Genomic DNA, 19,224 nt, shown 5'->3' on the forward strand with positions numbered 1-19,224 from the left:
TGTTTAACAGGGATCCTCTACCTTCACTGATGATCTAAGTCATATATACTAAAATATCAAGTGGTGAGAAGCTGAGAGGGAGTTCATACATACCGGGTCCTGCTGTAAACACTCAATATTGGATGTTTGAACTTACCATGATCCTTTCTCTTGGATTCATTGGTAATCTGTGGATAAGGTGTGTTAGTCTCTGGTAGGGACATACTTAATGAGTCTTTCGGAAGACGAAGTGGGATTGAAATGAAATCCGATGACTGTGATTGAAAATAGATCCATGTGTGGTCTATATGAATGATGAGATTGATATTGAAATTTTATGACAACATTTAAAGAAATTTTTATAAATGAATAGTGTGATTGGTTCTTTTTGCATAAATTAAATATGTTATGGAATTTATTTTCATTAGCTTACCCTTATTTTTCTTGTTGTGTTTGAACTGGGATGACGGTACTACGTACACGAGCAGATCATACAAGTGTCGAAGGGTCTGGAGGGTTTTAGAACGTTGTTTTGAAACTTATATTTTAAATATTTGTATTTTTATAAGTCCTAATCATGTATTGAGAATGTTTTGAAAAACTTCAAACTTGTATATAAACGTGTAAAACTTGTATTGTAATAATTAGATGTATTTTTGGGTCATTACAAAAACATTTTTAACATGTCACATAAAAAATATTTTAAAAAAAAACACAATAACAAAACCCAATTCATATGTTACGAAATTTTGAAACCCAATTAACATAATTAAAGCTATAAAAAGTAGACTTAAAGGCTTTCCTTTAAGATATATACGGGAATACAAAACTTTGTTATTTTTCTTTAATCTTAATATTTGTAAAGATTATTTATTAAGAAATGAAATATTTCATATCATTAAAACTTTAAATATATTTTTCTAACATAGTTTACTTCTTATTCTAAATTATATTATCAAAGTTTTTAAATGAAGGTAGCCATTACAGGAAGTGAAAAGGAAAATAAGATATTTAAAGACATTCAACTTTACCATATCATTTTTAAAATAGTTTTCTAATTAATTAAGTTTCACTCTTTAATTAATATTTTATTTAATTATTAATATAGTTATATATTTTTTAAAAATTAAAAAAATTACTTTCTATAATTCATTATAATTCAGATTTTATTTATAATTTATAGTTTAAAGTTTTAAATTTTATATCATATCACGGTATTTTAATAAAAAAATTGTAAAACTTATATATGAAATAAGTGATATCTTTTCTGAAGGTGCATTATGTTACCAATGTTTTCCAGAAGAAATGCGAAGCTACGTGTCAAGTGTGGAGAGGTTCATTTCTCGCCTTTCTCTCTCTTCAAAGTCCATTTTCCATAATAAGGACAAAAAGGTCCCATTCCATCGTTGTTTATGTGCTTTTCAAAATAAAATAAAAAAATTAAGGTTTTATTTTATTACGAGTAAAATAAATAGGACTGAAAAATAAACAAAAATAATAGCAAAAGGTGAAGTTATTTGATTGAAATTAGAAAAAATGAAAAGAAAGAAAGAAATAATTAAAATATGCATAAATTTGATTTAAAAGAAAAAAATAAGTAAAATAATATATAATTTAGATGTGTATAACTTATAATTTGAATAAAAATAATGTTAGCAAATTAATACAAAATTTGCGTAAGAATGAGAAAACATAATTACATGGTAAAGTAATTAAAACCAGTATAATTATTTAGTGGATGAATAAACTATATTCACTATTTTTTTAACTTATGCATTACATTAGTAAGATAGTTGTCTAACTTAAAATGTTACAATTTTAAAATATATTAGGAATATATTTATACAATATATTATTATAAAATATGATTAGAAATAAAATAACATTATATGTTATTATAAATTATTTAAGAATCATTAGCATAGTGCAAATATAAATAAATGCATTGTGATTTTAGTTTTCATTCCTTTACGTGGGATCATTTCGCTTTCTTTTACCCATCCAAATATATTTCTTCATAATTATATATTTTTTTAATTTCACCTTCCACATAAAGAAACACGACTTGGTTTAGTTTGGATTGTAGTAAATATTTAAAAAGAAAAATCAAACCATTGATAATTAATTCGTTCATAATTCAATTTTCTTCAAATCCAATCTACTGTTTTTAAAAAAAAAAAAATTAAAGTGTAATTAAATAGTCTCTTTCTTTCTTTTTATTTCTCATCGTCTATTTCTCTGTTTACCAAATTTGCACGATTTCTTATTTTTATATTTTTTCCTGATTAATGTTTCTATTTCGTCAAAAAAAAAGTGATAAAAGAAATAATATGAATAAAAAAATCTTTTTATTTTATAAAAAAAGCTAAAGAAATAATATACTTTGAACCTTATCTTTTACTTGCCGAATATAAAAAGTTGAGGCCTTCAAAGAAGATTGTATTAAGAAAATTTTCCTAATCGTTCCTTGTGAATTGAGTGACATGCAAACAAACAAATTCCTGAGTGAAGTTTTTTTTTTTTTTTTTTCCATCTTATTCGTTTAAGGTATACCATTATTTCATATTCACCTAATTATCTTTATGACAAATGTTAAGAAGTAGCATATAAATAAGGAAAAGGATTTTGTTTATTAAAGTGTGTAAGAATACATATATAATTTCTTAATACCTCTTGTATTATTTTTTTTATTAAACTTTATTTATTTTTTAATTTGTGTACTTGTTAACAAAACCTAATCTTTATTCATAATTCAACTCATGGAGAAGGTCACACAACAAATCAAAATAGAGAAATAATTTATATTGTAACCTCCTCCTCTCACACACACCTTCTTTGTTCTTTCCTTTGTCCCTCTTCTCTCTAATTTTTTCCTTCCATACCTCGTTTATTTTAAAATTTGACCACATCTTACACTAGTTGAAGAGTCAAGAATTATTTTTACTTGATCAGATTTTCAAATACAATAACTTCTTGTTTACCCCAAAGATTATCTAATATCTTCATTTCTTTATGATTTTATCATCAACTTGGTGGGATTTTGTTGAGAAAAGTGGTCATCTCAACTTGGCTAACCTTAAACTAAAATGTGGTTATGTTGGATACTTTGCTTTATTTCTCTAGATTTTGAGTTGTTCTCTTGCTTGAAGAGGATTTTTTCTTGAAATAAAGAAATTTCAAGTAAGAGAAACTATTTATATTTTTTTATAGGACTTTAAGGTAAGGGAAGTTATTTATGTGAAAGTGACGTGGTCACGATAGTTTGAGTTCTATGCAAAGAAAGTGTTTTGTTTGAATGTTTGAAAATGAATGTTATTTGGGTTTTAGTTAATATATGCTTGTTTAAGAATATTTTGTATTGAATACTCTTTATGATAAGTTAATTTAGTGAAGGATAGTGTTTGAGCTAGAGATTTATGTTGGGTATGAAGCCAGGACCAATTGGGTTGGGCTGAGTAGACACCATGTTTTAGTGAGTGAGCTTAATCATTGTGTCCTTTTATTATCTCTATTTATTTCTATTTAAAGAGATCATTGTACTTGTAATTGGGGTGCAACATGATATAATGTAAACCTAATAGTTGCCCGTGTGGATGTAGGTTGCAGTTGGCGACTGAACCACGTTAAATCTTGTATCGTTTATTTTTTTGCAGTTGATTTCTGATTGTGTGTGTTGCTTCCGCGTGCATTTTTCCCATCAAGTGGTATCAAGAGCCCTGGTTCGTTTACACACAAGAGATCCGATCAGCAGAAATTAATCGACGAGATGTGAAAATTGCGGCTGCAGTAGCATCCCAAAGTTAGGGTTTCGCAGAGGCGACAACAGTGTCGCAAAGTTAGGGTTTCCCATAGGCCGCAACAACATCCCAAAGCTAGGGTTTTGCAGGGGCTGCAACAGCGTCCTAAGGCTTACGGTTTCCCAGATCTGCTTCACAACAGCGGTGACCAGCGATGGTGGTGGTGCGGAGCGTTAGTGCAGTGGGGACTGCGACCAGGTCTGTTGGTGAGTGATTTTGGGTGGTGCAATTTTTGTGATCTTGATTTAAAAAAAAAGGATTGCCAAGATATGAAATTAGTTGTACCGAGTATCTCGACTAGTCATTTGAGATGGCAGAAGACGGGAAGTTTCAAATTGAAAATTCGATGGTACAAATTTCAGTTGGTGGAAAATGCAAATTGAAGATTTGCGAGTTCAGTTACTGAGCACATCAATATGATCTTAGCCAGACTTACGTCAGTGGACATTAAGTTCGATGATGAAGTTCAAGCTTTACTATTGTTATTGTCTTTGCCTGATAGTTGGTCCGGAACGGACAGCAGTTACCAGTTCAGCGGGATCCGATGGATTCACTTTTGAGAAGATTCGTGATCTCATTCTTGGCGAGGATGTCCGAAGAAGGAGTTATGGGGAATTATCTAGTGAATCGTTATATGTCATCAGAGGTAAGAGAAATATCAGAGATAGTGGGAGCAAGAACAAAAGAAGGAGTGAGTCAAAGGCTCGGGATTGCTCAAGTGTAATATGTTGGAACTGCAAGGAGGTGGGGCATTTCAGGAATCAATGCCCTAATGATAAATAAGTCAACATTGCAGAAGACTTCGCAGACGAGGACTTTTTAAGTCTGTTGCGTGGATAGCAGTGTGGATTCCTGGGTCATGGATTTTGAAGCATTGCAGAATCTAGTTATTGGAGACTTTGGAAAGGTAAGACTAGCGGACAACAAAACTCTTGATGTTACGGGCATGGGTGACATAGTGTTGAAGACACCAGTTGGATTTTGGACTTTGAAGGATGTCAGAGTTGTTCCAAGCTTGACGAAAAGTTTGATTTTTGTTAGGCAGTTGGACAAACAAGGACATGAAGTGAAGTTCGGAAATCAGCAGTGGAAGGTCGTTAAGGGAAATCTTGTCATGGCCTGTGGAAGAAAGAGAGGTTCGTTGTATATAGTCAGATTACCGTGTCTGAGGGAGTGACCATCCAGTTCAGAAGATAAACAAAGTCCGGTTCACAGAATTTCGTGGGCAGAAGAGGGTTGACTTTACAAGAGAGAAACCTAGAGTCACAAGTCAGATTCAGGATGAACGAGCATGGAAAGGTTCAGGTAGACCAGTCAGAGGTACTTGTGGTAGTGGGAGCACGGGTCGTGCTTTAGCTAAGGTTCCTAGACGACAGTGGGTTAGGAGAACCAGTATTCCAGTGGTTGAAACTTCTCCAGAAAATTTCTTGTTGAATATGGAAAGTGTTTGTTCTCAGGTTGTTCCAGGATCCAGCAGTTCCTGTAAGTGGGAGTCGGTAGGAATAGAGAACGGGTCTGTGACTGACGTGTTGAAACTCAGGGGAGTTTTAACGAAGTCTTCAAAATGATTAAGAAGGCTGTTGGCAACTAGAGGTGGAACATTGAGTTCCGTCGACAGATTACAGAAGTACATGTACACAGTTGAAGCGCAGGTGAACATTGTTCCGTGACTTCAAGTGGGAGATTGTTGGGTATGAAGTCAAAACCAATTGGGTTGGGTTGACAAGACACAATGTACATAGTTGAAGCGCAGGTCAACATTGTTCCGTGACTTCAAGTGGGAGATTGTTGGGTTGAGTAGACACCATGTTTTAGTGAGTGGGCTTAATCATTGTGTCCTTTTATTATCTCTATTTATCTCTATTTAAAGAGATCATTGTACCTGTAATTGAGGTGCAACAGGATATAATGTAAACCTAATAGTTGCCGTGTGGATGTAAGTTGCAGTTGGCGACCGAACCACGTTAAATCTTGTGTCGTTTATTTTTTTGCAGTTGATTCCTAATTGTGTGTGTTGCTTCCGCGTGCATTTTTTTCATCAATTTATTGTATAATGAGTAGTGAAAAGTTAGAATATTTCAATTGAGTCAAATTGGTTCAAGTTGTTATTATTTTGGAGCAAAATAGTCCATGATGGACATAAGAACAAAAGAAAAAACTCAGTTTGAACCAATTGGATCAATTGTTATATTCTGTAGAAGTTCTAAATTATGCAAAGTTATTGAGTGAAATTTATTTAATTGAAAATTCAACAACTTTGTTCGCTAAAGCGAGTCAATTCTCGCTAGACTAGAGGTATTTTATGGAAAAATTCTTAGTGTTGTAGTTGTTGGGCAAATATTTTGCTCGCTAGTTGACTAAAATTTGTTGATTGTGTTGATGTCTTTGGCTAGGTAAGCAAAATTCTGTCTGGGTGAATTATAGCACATGTTTAATTCTTTGGATGAGCCAAGTGTTGGTTGGGTAAGACAATGTTTTATAAATTTAAATAAATTTATTTTTAAATATTTCTAAATGCTAATATTTGATTATATTTCATCAAATTATTATATTTTTTTATCAATATATTGGGTTGAATGACATTAAATGTTATAAATGATGAAATAATGTTTATATTAGATATTAAATGAATATTAAGTTATAATTTAGTCTTCGTGTTAATATTAATTTAAAATTCACTTATATTATTATATTCAATGTATCTAAAATATTATGTATTTTTATACACTTTTTCCACTTTATTTTTTTAGAACTCTCTTCTTTAATTTTGAGATTAAGATTTAAAAACAAATACTTTTATTTACTAATATAGAAAAGCTCATTTATTTTATAATTTCAATGTTGATTAAAAAAATAGAAAAAATTGTGCAATAAATTTTTTGTAAATAAATATAGACTTTTTATGTTAGTTATACTATGAACCAATGTAAGAAGTCACTTTTATGTCCATTGGTATTGCATCTGACGTAAAAGTGACCTCTTTACGTCAATTCCTAGTATAATCGACTTAAAAAATATACTTTATTTTATAACAGTCTCTCATGTTGTTGTTAATTTGACATCTTCTTTATTTCTATTTCGCATCATCAGTGTTGCACCCAACTCAACATCATCATCGTCATTGTTGCTAGCCACTTTCACCGACCCCACCCTACACTATGTTGCACATGCATTTTCCTCATATCATCCTTAGTCACACTAGTATTCGTAACAACTTCTCTCCTCGTTATGTTTCTTTTTTTTTATTGGTGTTACCCCCTTGCGCCATCATAAATTTTTCATGAATTGGTTTTTATGTTGTTGGTAAGTGTCATTCAACAATGTTTCATATTAAAAACAAACACTTATATGAATATTAATTGATAAAATAACTATAATATAACCCCTAATTTAAGAATTTAAACCTTTTTACATAATTTGTTATTATAATATGAATAAGAACGATTTATTCTCAAATTTGTGTTAATTTTAGGATTCTAGGGAAGAATGGAGATGAAATGGCAAAAGGAGAATATACAAGATAAAAAGTGAAAGCCGGAACACTCCAAACACTTGCCCAAACTCACCTAAGCCAGAAGCTCCCAAAGGATCTCGCCCAAGCGAGATCACTTCAAAGACATTGGGCCTGTTTTCATCCAACTCGCCCAAGCGAGCCCAATCACGCCGAAGTCAAAAGTCACTTATCCCAAGCTCAACTAAGTTAAATATGATCAGACACAACCCTAGACATCATTTCAGAGAATATAAGGTGTTAGAAAACCCTAAAGGAGGCAACCGTTAAGGAGAAACATTTTGGATCTTCTTTTCTTGCATTCCATGCTTGTAATGGACAACATGAGTGGCTAATTCTACCCTTTGGATTGGGAGTAATCTATTCAAACTCTTATGTATTGGGGTGATATTTAAATATAATATTTTGTTCTTGATTGATGATTGATATTGTCATTCTATTTGTGACGCTTGTTTATCATGATCTAGATCCTTAGATTTGACTGAAAGTATCTCTAAGTTTCTGACCCAAATGATAATGCTTAACATATTTGAATGCTAGGAATAGATTTGAAATGTTAATCGCTATTAACATCTAATCATAATGATAAAGTGTTTTTATAAATATGCGGGGAATCAATATTTAGGAGACCCTTTTAATAATTTTATATGCAAGGAATCGATATAAATGAATTTTATATGAGCATCAACATCAATCAAATGATAGAATATTACTATGCTTTTTAAAATACAAAAGAGTAAGGAGGATGAACTCCAATCCCAATTTTCCTAATTGAACCAACAAACTCTTTAACTTTCTTTCTTTACAATTCTTGCAATCATAACAAACTTACAATTTTTTTTTCTATTTAGTGAATGAATCTTGTACTTGATAATTCAATTGTTCCTTGTGGGTTTGATATTCGTCCTTAGGGACAAATTATTATTTCTGACGCGGTATACTTGCCATAAAATAGTCATCAGTTGCCTCGTTGCTGCCACGTGTTAAGAAGGTCTCCCACCACCAGGTAGTTCATCTTCTCTCCTTTTCACATTTGTTACAACTATGTATATTCTCTAATTATTCTTTTTGCTATGATTTACTTTAATGATGTATATTGATTTTGATTATGTGAAAATAGGTCAAAACATAGGAAGTGAGGTTGAATTATGTTTTAAGACTTCTCAACAAAAAAAAAAATCGCAAAACTTTGTCTGAAAGGTGCTAACAGACAAAAGTTTATACTTTTACAAATGATCTATCAAGTATTCTTAATAGTAGTGTTTAATGAAGAACGTTAGACACAACTTCAAGTTTGATAGAAACACTTTCAAAAAGGCTTCTCAAAACATGTTTTTCTCAAAATTCTCATTCTGAGGTTAGTTGTAGATTAATAACATGAATATGAAAATATAAGAGTTAAGAGAGGTTTATACAAGGTATTTTTATACTAGTTCACTGGATAACGCATACTACACATTCAGTTCTTGATTAACACAATCAAGTTCAACTAAGCAAACAAGTATTGTTTGGACCTTAACCACTCTTGGCTAAAACAACAAAAGTATTATTTGCACACATACCCACTCCTAGCTAGAATGCTAAGTATAATTTGAAATGCAATCACTTTTGGCTAAAATCCTGAGTAGTATTCAGAATGCAGTCAGTCTTAGTTAATCTATAAAGGTTAAGAAAGTGATCTAATAGATCATAGGGTTGCTCACTAGAAAGAGAATAACGTCTTACGATAAATATGAGATAAAACACAATCTTCTAGACAATTATAAATACAAACAATATTATTCCTCACAACTACAAAGCTAAATTTTACTTAAGAAAACAAGAGTTTGTGCACGTTCTTGTTGTTGGAAAAATTGGCTTTATATGTGGGTCGAGTGGAGCCTATCGACTATCTTTTTCAGCAAATTAGACTACACCATCAAGCACAAACAAAGCAAACAACACAACAAAGATTTAAATTGGTTCACCCCAATAACATGGGTTATGTCCAATTCTCCCTTAAGCAGACGATTTAAGAGGTTCTATTAGTAAAAATAATTTATTACCGTGAGTATATCAACATTCCCAGTTAACATGAATCCACCAATCTCAACAAGTTATAAATGGTTACACCAACCACTCCTGGTTTAACTTGTCACAATCTCCCTTTGAGATCAAGACCACTGAAGATAACAAAGAAACACTCTTAGAGAGAGCACACTTAAAGCTCACAAGGGTAAAACTTTACACAATGAAAAGTTACAGATATTTTCTCACTACCCAAAACACTAGATGTTCTACTTAGCAGATATAAACAATTATTATTTTGTGAACAAATGTTGTATGTGGCTTGTGTACAACATTCTTTTTGTTCTCTTTATATAGGCTTCTAAAGATGATTATTGATCCTAAGCTTTGTTTCAACATCTTCTTAAAACAGATCTTCATCTTTATTGCAATAAATGCTCGAAAAGAAAACTTCCAATCTGATTAATATTTTGCATCTTATGCTTTAAGTTGATAGGCTTAGATCGATAGACGTTTAACGTGTTAAAGATAATAAGATTGTTTAATGCATTGAAAAAAAAAAGAATAACGCTTACTTTTCTTTCTTACTTTTGAACATGAAATACTTTGTTAGTAAACACTTCATATCATATAGTTTTTCTTATCATCAAAATCTCATAGACTACTTACATACATAAGATCGTCTAGTGAGATCTTAGACTATTTAGTGTCTCAACACATGTTGCATGAGTTTTTCCAATCTTCCTTATTCACAAGCATCTTCTTTATATAGAGCTTGAAAAGAGAAATTTTTTTGTAAAATATTTATATTCGATGTTAGGGTTTTCTTCTGCTACTACTTTTTCTAGCATATGAGCATGTTTTGAAGTTGCGAAACACATCAACCAATGTTAACTTAACTTTAAATGTGCGTGTCTTCTTTGACAACACCTCTGGAACACAATAGAGCTTCATGGGCCTAGGCAGGTAGCTTTCTTCCACCTTTTGAGCAAATAGAAGGTTTGATACAGTAGGCTGACTCCACATCACTAGCATCCCAACTTTTCTAGAAAAATATATTTGTGAGGAGTAGCTTTAAGCACATTCTTCAAGACATCTTGATGTTTGCAAAACATTGTGAGATTCTCTTGAAAGAATGAAGGAGTGTACATTCTCTACAAGCCTAAACTAAGTATTTATTAGTTTGACATGTATATTCTCTGAAATGCTTAAAGCTCGCACCTGTCAGACAAAATATACTCATTGTCCAAGCAAAAGCTTGTTAAAGTATACTCATTTGTGCCTATTCAAGTAAAAACTTATCAAATGAAGAACCTACATACAACAATTGCAATTGTCAAGCAAAACACATATAAACAATGTTGTGTTAGGATAAACTAAACAAAACACATACATAAAGTTATGTTTTACGCTTAGATGTTTAAATACAAAATCAAAACCGAACAAAAAGTTTGTTGAAGTTGGATCTAATATATTAGATAGTTATTTGTATTCTTTTGTAATATATTTAGGGTTTAAAAAAATATGACCGATAAAAATAAATAAATAAATAATAATAATTATGACATAAGAAATAATAATTCTAAAATTAACTTATACAACAATGATTGGAAGGACTAAATTATCTTACTCCCTAGGAGTAATTGTTTAAATTCTTGAAAATATGTTGCTACGAATGGCGATCAAATCCTGAGCAATCGGAGGAACACGGTGGTCGGGATACGTAAAGGCTCTTACGGTTTTGTTATCTCTCATCAATGGCGGACACTTCGTTTTTCTTTACTAACTTCCCCGAACATTTCATGGAGAGAGATCTTTGGAAGGTTTTTCAAAGGTGGGGAAGGGTTATGGATGTCTTTGTTTCAAGAAAGCTCAATGCAAGGAACAGGAAGTTTGGTTTCGTAAGGTTCCAGGGTGTGAAGGATGTTCTTTCTCTGGAAAGAGAGTTGAGTGCAATCTGGATTGGCACTTGGAAGATGCAGGTGAACCTTCCCAAATATCAGAGGAAGGATGAACCAAGGAAGCAAAGGAATGAAGGGTCCAGTTTAGGGCGGAACCCAAAGCTGAGCCAACGAGTGGGAAGGGGAAGCAAACGGAGCAGGTTTCGTTCGCTCAAGTTGTCTCAGGGGGGGCAGGCAAGCTCGGAACAGGCGAGAATGCGGGTAGCTCTTTGGGGGGTGAAGTCGATTTTCAGGTTACAGTGGAGGTAGAACATGATGATTGGTTAGAAGGAAGCTACGTTGGTAATCTGAAAGAGCTTCCAAGCATGCATGTGATTCAGGAGAGCTTTGTGCTGGGAGGTTTCAGCCAAGTCAAAGTAAGATATCTTGGTGGTAGGTTCGTTCTGCTTTCATGCGATGTTGGAGGGAGTCTGCAGAAGATCATAGCAGACAACAGGTCATGTTTCGACGAAGTGTTATCGGCAGTTACCCCCTGGGATGGTTCTTTCGAACTAAAAGAACGTCTTGCATGGATACGATGCAGTGAAATCCCGTTACAGTTTTGGTGCAATCACAACTTTTCCAAAATAAGGGCCGTGGTGGGAGAGGTGATAGAGGTTGACGAAGCAACTGAGAGAAGAGAAACAATGGAGTTTGCTCGGTTTAGAGTTAAAACAACGGTCAAATCAATCGTCAATATGGAGAAGGAGTTGTGTATCAATGGCAGGTCGTGTAAGGTCGCCTTTGTTGGAAAGTGGAATGGCGGAGCTTCAGAGGTATACACCGAAGCTAGCTCTGATGACGGAAGCGTAGCGGCTAGTTTGTGTGATTCAGTGGGGTCGGAGCTTGGGATGGCCGGAGATGGAGGTGCGGACGCCGTCGGGGAAGGAGGAATGGTGATGGAAGAGACGGTGCAGGGCAAGGTGGGCCTGGGTTGTCTTGGTAAGGGGCGTGAGGGAAGGGTTCAAGATCATTTAAGAGGGCCATTGAATGTGCACGGTAATTCCTTGAGAGAGAGAGTGGCTTTAGTGGGTGGGCACGGTTCTCTTAGCTTTTCAAAGAAAGAGAAAATGGATTCCTACGTGGAGGTGGCTAGTTCCAAGGAGTCCAAGTCAACAGATGAAAAGGCAAGGAGTAATGGTGGTGTAGAAGTGAGTAGGTGCACGTTGAGTGGTTCTATGAGGGCAGGAGCGTCTTTTCAAGCGCCACCTCAAGAGCCTTTCTAGATGTAGGAGTGCAGGAAGTTAATGATGGTGGGCCCGCTTCTTTAAAGGTGTGTTCCCCTATGATTAGGTAAGTGGAAAATGGTGTTTTAAGTGTGAAAGGAGTGGTGGGGGATTTAAAGTGTCAAAGTGCACTTATGAAGCCGTGCAACATTATTTTGAGCGCCCAGGATGGCTGTCACGAAGAAGAAGAAGTTGAAGTCGGGACTGTTTCAAGAAAGACGAGTTTGGTGAGTAGGGTCGCTGACTCGGTCGCTGACTCGGTAGGGATAAGACCTTCTTTGCACGATTTGGAACAGTCTGGGACCAGTGTGATTAGAGATGGAGTTGTCGGGAGTTCGTTAATCGTAATGGACATCCCAAAGTCTCCAGTAGTCCAAGGTTTGACTGATAGTGGCTCGGCTGACCCTGAAAAGCCAGATGATGCAGAGGAGGCAAGGAGATCAGAGACGTCAAAGCCGAGAGACGGTGGGTGCGCCTCCCCTCCAAGAGGACAATCAGAGGTTTTAGGGGCGGGTTTGGAAGACGAAGTGGAAGGTGGGGGCAACAACGGTGATATGGAGGGCAGGGTGTCGGGTTTGGATGGAGAAGTCGTGGGAAGACAGTCCTCAGTGGATCAAGTGTTTTTGGTTCACCAAACAGGCAGCTCGTCGAATTCGCTATTCACTTCTGATAGTGCAATTGAGAATTGTAGCAGGATTTTTTGGGTGAAGACAGATAAGAATTTGGCTGCAAGTGTCTGGGGAGTAGGGAAAGAAGCTGGGTTTTCGCTCGCTGATCGAGAAAAGGTAGTTTTAGATGGTATTTATTCGTTATCTAATCAAGGCGGGGTGACTACGAGGAGAATGTGGAAAGAGAGGAGCAAGTTTGTTAATGAAGATTCTTAGTCTGAATATCAGAGGGATAGGCGGGGCGGTAAAAACGAATTATGTCAGGGATATGATTAGTAGGGAGCAGGTGGACATGGTATGTTTACAAGAGACAAAGTGTTCGGATTTTAGTAGAGAAAAGGTGTATCTTATTTGGGGAACCAACGAAGTGGATTGGGTGGAAAACAAAGCAGTTAATAGCGCAGGTGGGGTGATTACGATGTGGAGCAATAAGGTTTTTCAGTTGTCCAGTTTCAAGAATGGTAGGAACTTTTCAGTGTTATAAGGGGTTTGGAAGAGGGGTTTTGGAACCCACGTCACTATTGTGAACATTTATTGTTCAGGATCTTTTCGGGAAAAGAAGGAGATGTGGAATGAGATCAGTGGTATCAGACAGGGTCAGCTATTGAAGGCTTGGTGCATCATTGGAGACTTTAATTGTATAAGAAGGCAGGAGGAAAGGAAGAGTTTAGTGTCGTGCTCTGATTACTCTAGAGAAATAAAGGGGTTTAATGATTTCATTGAAAGCTCTGAGTTGGTTGATATTCCGCTGGTGGGCAGGAAGTTTACTTGGTTCAAACCCAATGGTTTGGTGAAAAGCAGGATTGACAGGGTGCTGGTATCCAAGGAGTGGTTGGAGTTGTGGCCAAATAGCCAACAATTTGTCTCCAATAGATCAATCTAGGACCATTGCGCTGTTATTCTGAAGGAAGTTTCAGTGGATTGGGGTCCGTAGCCGTTTAGGTTTTTGAATGTTTGGCTGAATGATAGTAGGTTTAAGGAGTTTGTGAGTTCGAGCTGGTCTGCTTACAAGGTGACAGGAGGGGGAATTTTTGTGTTTAAAGAGAAGCTGAAAAAGTTAAAAGAGGACATCAAGGTGTGGAATAGGGAAGTATTCGGAGATGTGAATCAGGCTAGTAAGGAAATCCAAAAAAGGTTAGACGAGTTAGATTCTCATGACGACGAAGACGGGTTGATGGAGTCAGAAAGGGAAGAAAGAAAGTCTCTCTTTGCTCAACTATCTGAGTCCAAATCCAAACAGGAGGCGATCTTATTCCAGAAAGCAAGGCATAATTGGATAAAGCAGGGGGATCACAATACAAAGTTCTTTCATTCCGCGGTTAAGTGGAGGAGGGCAAGGAACCAGTTACATGGTTTTTTTGACAATAATAAATGGTGTATTGAAAAGGAGGAGGTAAAGGATAAGGTTAGTAAGTACTTCGAAGAAAGGTTTGCCCGGAACGATGGTTGTCAGGTCACTTTGGATAATGTCAGGTTCAATACCATATCGGAAGCTGATAACGTTATGTTAGTCAACGTTTTCTCGGAAGAAGAGGTAAGAGATGCGATTTGGGGGTGCGATAGTTCAAAAAGTCTTGGTCCCGACGGGTTTAACTTTGGTTTTATAAAATCTTGTTGGGACATCTTGAAGAAGGATGTGATGAACGCAGTAAAGGATTTTGCTGATTTTGGATGTTGGCCAAGAGGATCAAACACATCGTTTCTTTGTTTGATTCCAAAAGTTGAAAATCCTCAACAGCTGGGGGAGTTCAGACCAATCTCATTAGTAGGTTGCCTGTATAAGATCATCTCAAAGGCGCTCTCCTTGCGCCTGAAAAAGGTGATTGGAAAAATCATTGACATTACACAGTCGGCTTTTATAGAAGGAAGAGGTTTGTTGGATAGTGTGCTTATTGCAAATGAGGTTCTTGAGGATTACAAGAGAAAGAGAAAACAATGTATCTTCTTTAAAGTCGACTACGAGAAGGCATACGATTCGGTGAAATGGGAATTTTTATATTATATGCTAAGGAGGTTGGGTTTCTGTGCTTGGTGGATTCGTTGGATTAAGGGATGCTTGGAGTCAGCTTCGGTGTCGGTCCTTGTAAACGGAAGCCCAACTAGGGAGTTCTTTCCTAGAAAGGGTCTTCGTCAAGGTGACCCGCTTGCCCCTTTTCTCTTCCTTATTGTGGCGGAGGGGTTAGCTGGGGTGACAAGGGTAGCAGAGGAAAAGAAGTTGATTGACAGTTTGGAGGTTGGGAAGAATAAAGTAAAGGTAAATATGTTACAGTATGCGGATGGCACTTTGTTCTTTTGTGAAGCAAATACCAAAAGTGTCTTCAACATCAGGGCGATCCTGCAGTGTTTCGAGCTATCTTCTGGGTTAAGGGTTAATTTTGCGAAGAGTAGGATTGGAGGGACGGGGATGGATCAGGTCACACTTCGGAGATTTGCAGCGATTCTTTGTTGCGATACGATGGTTCCTCCGTTCATTTACTTGGGTCTGCCAGTCGGAGGGAGTCAAAAGCGCGGTGCGTTTTGGAACGGGATGATTGAGAAAGTGCAGGCTAGATTAAGCAGGTGGAAGGGAAGAAGTTTGTCGATGGCTGGGAGGATGTGTCTGATTAGGTCTGTGCTTTCTTCTATTCCTTTATTTTTTATGTCTTTGTTCAGATTGCCTGCTGGGGTGGCAAGGAAGTTGATCAAGTTGCAAAGGGATTTTCTTTGGGGCTGGGGTGCAGAAGGGAGGAAGATCGCTTGGGCTTCCTAGAACCTGGTTTGTAAACCTCGTGAGTTTGGGGGGCTTGGAATAATAGATCTGAGATTGTTTAATTTGGCTCTGTTGGGAAAGTGGATATGGAGGTTGGGCTCGGTTGAGGTAGGTCTTTGGAAGGACATCATTTTTTCTAGGTACGGTGGGTGGAGAGATCTGGGAGAGGCAAGTAATGGTAAGAGTCGTTCTCTTTGGTGGAAGGATTTGAAGGAAGTTTGGTATTCGAAGGGGTGGGGGAGATGTTTCGAAGATAGTTTTGAGTGGAAGGTTGGGAATGGGACAGACATTTGTTTCTGGAAGGATAGTTGGTTGATGGGTGAGGCGTTGAAGAATGTTTTTCCACGACTTTTCTCAGTTAGCTCTAACAAAAATGCAAAACTGTCGGAACTTGGGACTTGGTCTAATGGGAGATGGGTTTGGGGACTTGTTTGGAGAAGGCCTTTTTTCGAATGGGAGAAGCCGGCGACGGATCGATTGAGTCAGCTCCTGCTTGGGGTTGAGGTTGTTCTTGAAGAGACTGATAGTTGGGTTTGGAAGGGTGGGGGTTCTCAGTCATATACGGTTAGCTCAGCTTACAACCTTTTCAGGAAGGATAATGAGGCGGTTTCCTCGCAGGAGCTTAGAAAGTTGTGGAGGAGTAAGGCAATTCCATCTGCAATGGTTTTGGCTTGGAGGGTGTTGGAAAACAAGCTTGCTACCAGGGTCAATCTTAGTAGAAGAGGGGTTCTTTTAGAAAGCTTGAGGTGTGTGTTGTGCGGGAAGGAGGAGGAGTCGAGTAGCCATTTGTTCTTTGGTTGTTCGTTTGCTTGGCGAGTTTGTGACTCATATTGATCCAAGGAGCAATTTTGATCAATTTAGATTGAGCTTACCTTCGGAGACGGGCCTGGTTGTTTGGAACACGATCTAGGTAGGGGTGATTAGTGAGATTTGGAGTCACAGGAATCGTATAATTTTTAATAGTGGAGTGGAAGACGAGAAAGAGGTCTTTGCATTGGCACAGGTAAAGACTTGGTCTTGGGTCTCAACAAATTCCCAGTTAGTTTCGTTCTCTTATTCCGATTGGTGTTTGGCTCCTTTGGAGTGTACGAGGTTAGTTCCTTGAGGTTTTTTGCTTGGTTTAGTAAGGGGTAGAAGAGTTGGGTTGGTTTTTAGAAGGAGATAGCTGGAATTGGTTTAGCGTTTTATGTATAAGGGTTTAACCACCCCTGAAGTGGTTCTATTTTATTTTATTTTATTTATTATTTATTGCCGATAAAAAAAAACGAAATTAGATGGGAGTTTCCTTCACCAGGTTGTGTTAAACTACATTGATGAAGCTACTAAGGGTATCATGGTCTTGCTACTTGTGGAGGTATTTTCTGTGGGAGTATGGGGGAGTTTATTGGTGCTTTCTCTGTGTTTCTTGAAGTTCAGACTATTATGGTTGTTGAGTTTTATGGAGTTATACATGCTATGGAGGAAGCTGAAAAGATGACGCTTACTAATGTCTGGCTTGAATGCAATTTTGCCTTGGTTTATGTTGCGTTTACTGTTAGGACTAATGTTATGTGGAGGCTTCATAATCGATGGAATACTTGTCTTAATTACTGTGGGAAAATCAAGTTTACTCATATTTTCCTGAAGGGAATGTGTGTTTTGATAAGTTTGCTAATTTAGGATTTATTCATAGAGAATCATTTGGTATAATAAGCTTCCATATAGTCTGTTTTTATAATTCTTTATGAATAGGTATAATCTACCTATGTATCGTTTTTGTTAACATATGAGTTTTGGTCTAGTCCTTCGATATTTTTGTATTTTTTTGTATTTTTTTAATAATAATACTTTTTTTATGTGATGACATATGATTATTGTTCCTTGAGATATCAATCTAGCTGAGATGTCAAATTGCATAATAATGCTTAACATAATTTTTTTTATAAAAAAAAATAGTTTTGCAGCTATTGCAAAATCATCATAATCCAATCACCTTGCGACTAGATTAACATAGTTAAAAAAAATATGTATGTTTAATTTATATTTTTTTAATTATAATTATATTTAATTGTGTATATATGCACACATTTAAGTATATACATCTAATATTAGTTGGTAAAACTTTATAACTATTAGATATTAATTTAAAAATTATTTATTAATAATAAAAATTATTTTAGAATAATTTGTATAATTTGTAAAATAATATTTAATTTAGTTAATATAATAATTAATTATTTTTCTAAAATTATTTTTTATTTAATAATTTTTTATAATAAAGTAAATAGAGTTAATTCATTTAGCTTGACCCATTAAAATATAAATTATATAGAAATTACTTATTTAATCTTTTATATTTGAACAAACTTTACCTTTTTAGTTTCTACATTTAGAAATTGTTTATTCTTATTTTATTCTTTTAGTCTTTATTACTTTATTTATATGCTAGAGATTAAAAGAGATTACAAATAATATGAACAGGAAATAAGAAACAAGATTAAAATTGTATTACATAGACTAAAGTGAACAGTTTTAAAATATAAAAAAAAAACAAAGTTAATATAACTATAGATATTAAATGAGTTATTAAACCTATTTTTTAAAATTATTTCGATGTATGCTTTACAAACTATTTCAGGTTTAGAAAATATTGGTTCTAAATTGATTTTTAAAAGTTCTTTAAAATAAATAACCAAATAATTATTTAAAACTTAAACATATCTTTATATTATTTCACTTTTTTGCATACCAATTTGAGTATTTTCAGGGAAAAAATAATTTTTTTCCAGAAATGGCTATTTATTTTAAAACAATTCTTAAAAGCTTAAAAAATATAAATAATTGTTTCATCCGTACATAATTGTTTGAAAAAAAAAGCTTAATTAATATAGGCATAAGAATAATTAATAAACACACTTGTCAACATATTAACAATAGAAGAAAAAATACAAAATATATTCAGACTAATATTACCATAAAATTGATGTGATGGATGAAAGTACTTTAATGAACTATATAGATAGATACGTGTTCTTCTATATGTTGTATGAGGAAGAAAATAATAATGTTTTTTGTAATAATTTTGATTTTCATTTTTAAATTGATGAATTTAGTTTCTAAAATTATGTTTTTACCGTTATAAAATTAAAAAATTAAGTTAATATATTTTCTAAATTAGAAGATTATATTTATCAATTTAAAAATATATAGAACAAAATCAAATTTGATAAAAAGAATATGGAGATTGAAAACATGTTTTTTTTTTCATATGATAAATTATTAGTGGTGGTTGATGAATTTTTCTTGGTGTGTTCGTTTGTCCTTATTCGTTTTCTTTTTCTTTGCGTGATCTTCTGCTAGTTTCTGAT

The sequence above is a fragment of the Phaseolus vulgaris genome, chromosome 4 (genome assembly GCF_000499845.2).
Source record: "Phaseolus vulgaris cultivar G19833 chromosome 4, P. vulgaris v2.0, whole genome shotgun sequence".
In the NCBI taxonomy this organism is placed as follows: Eukaryota; Viridiplantae; Streptophyta; class Magnoliopsida; order Fabales; family Fabaceae; genus Phaseolus; species Phaseolus vulgaris.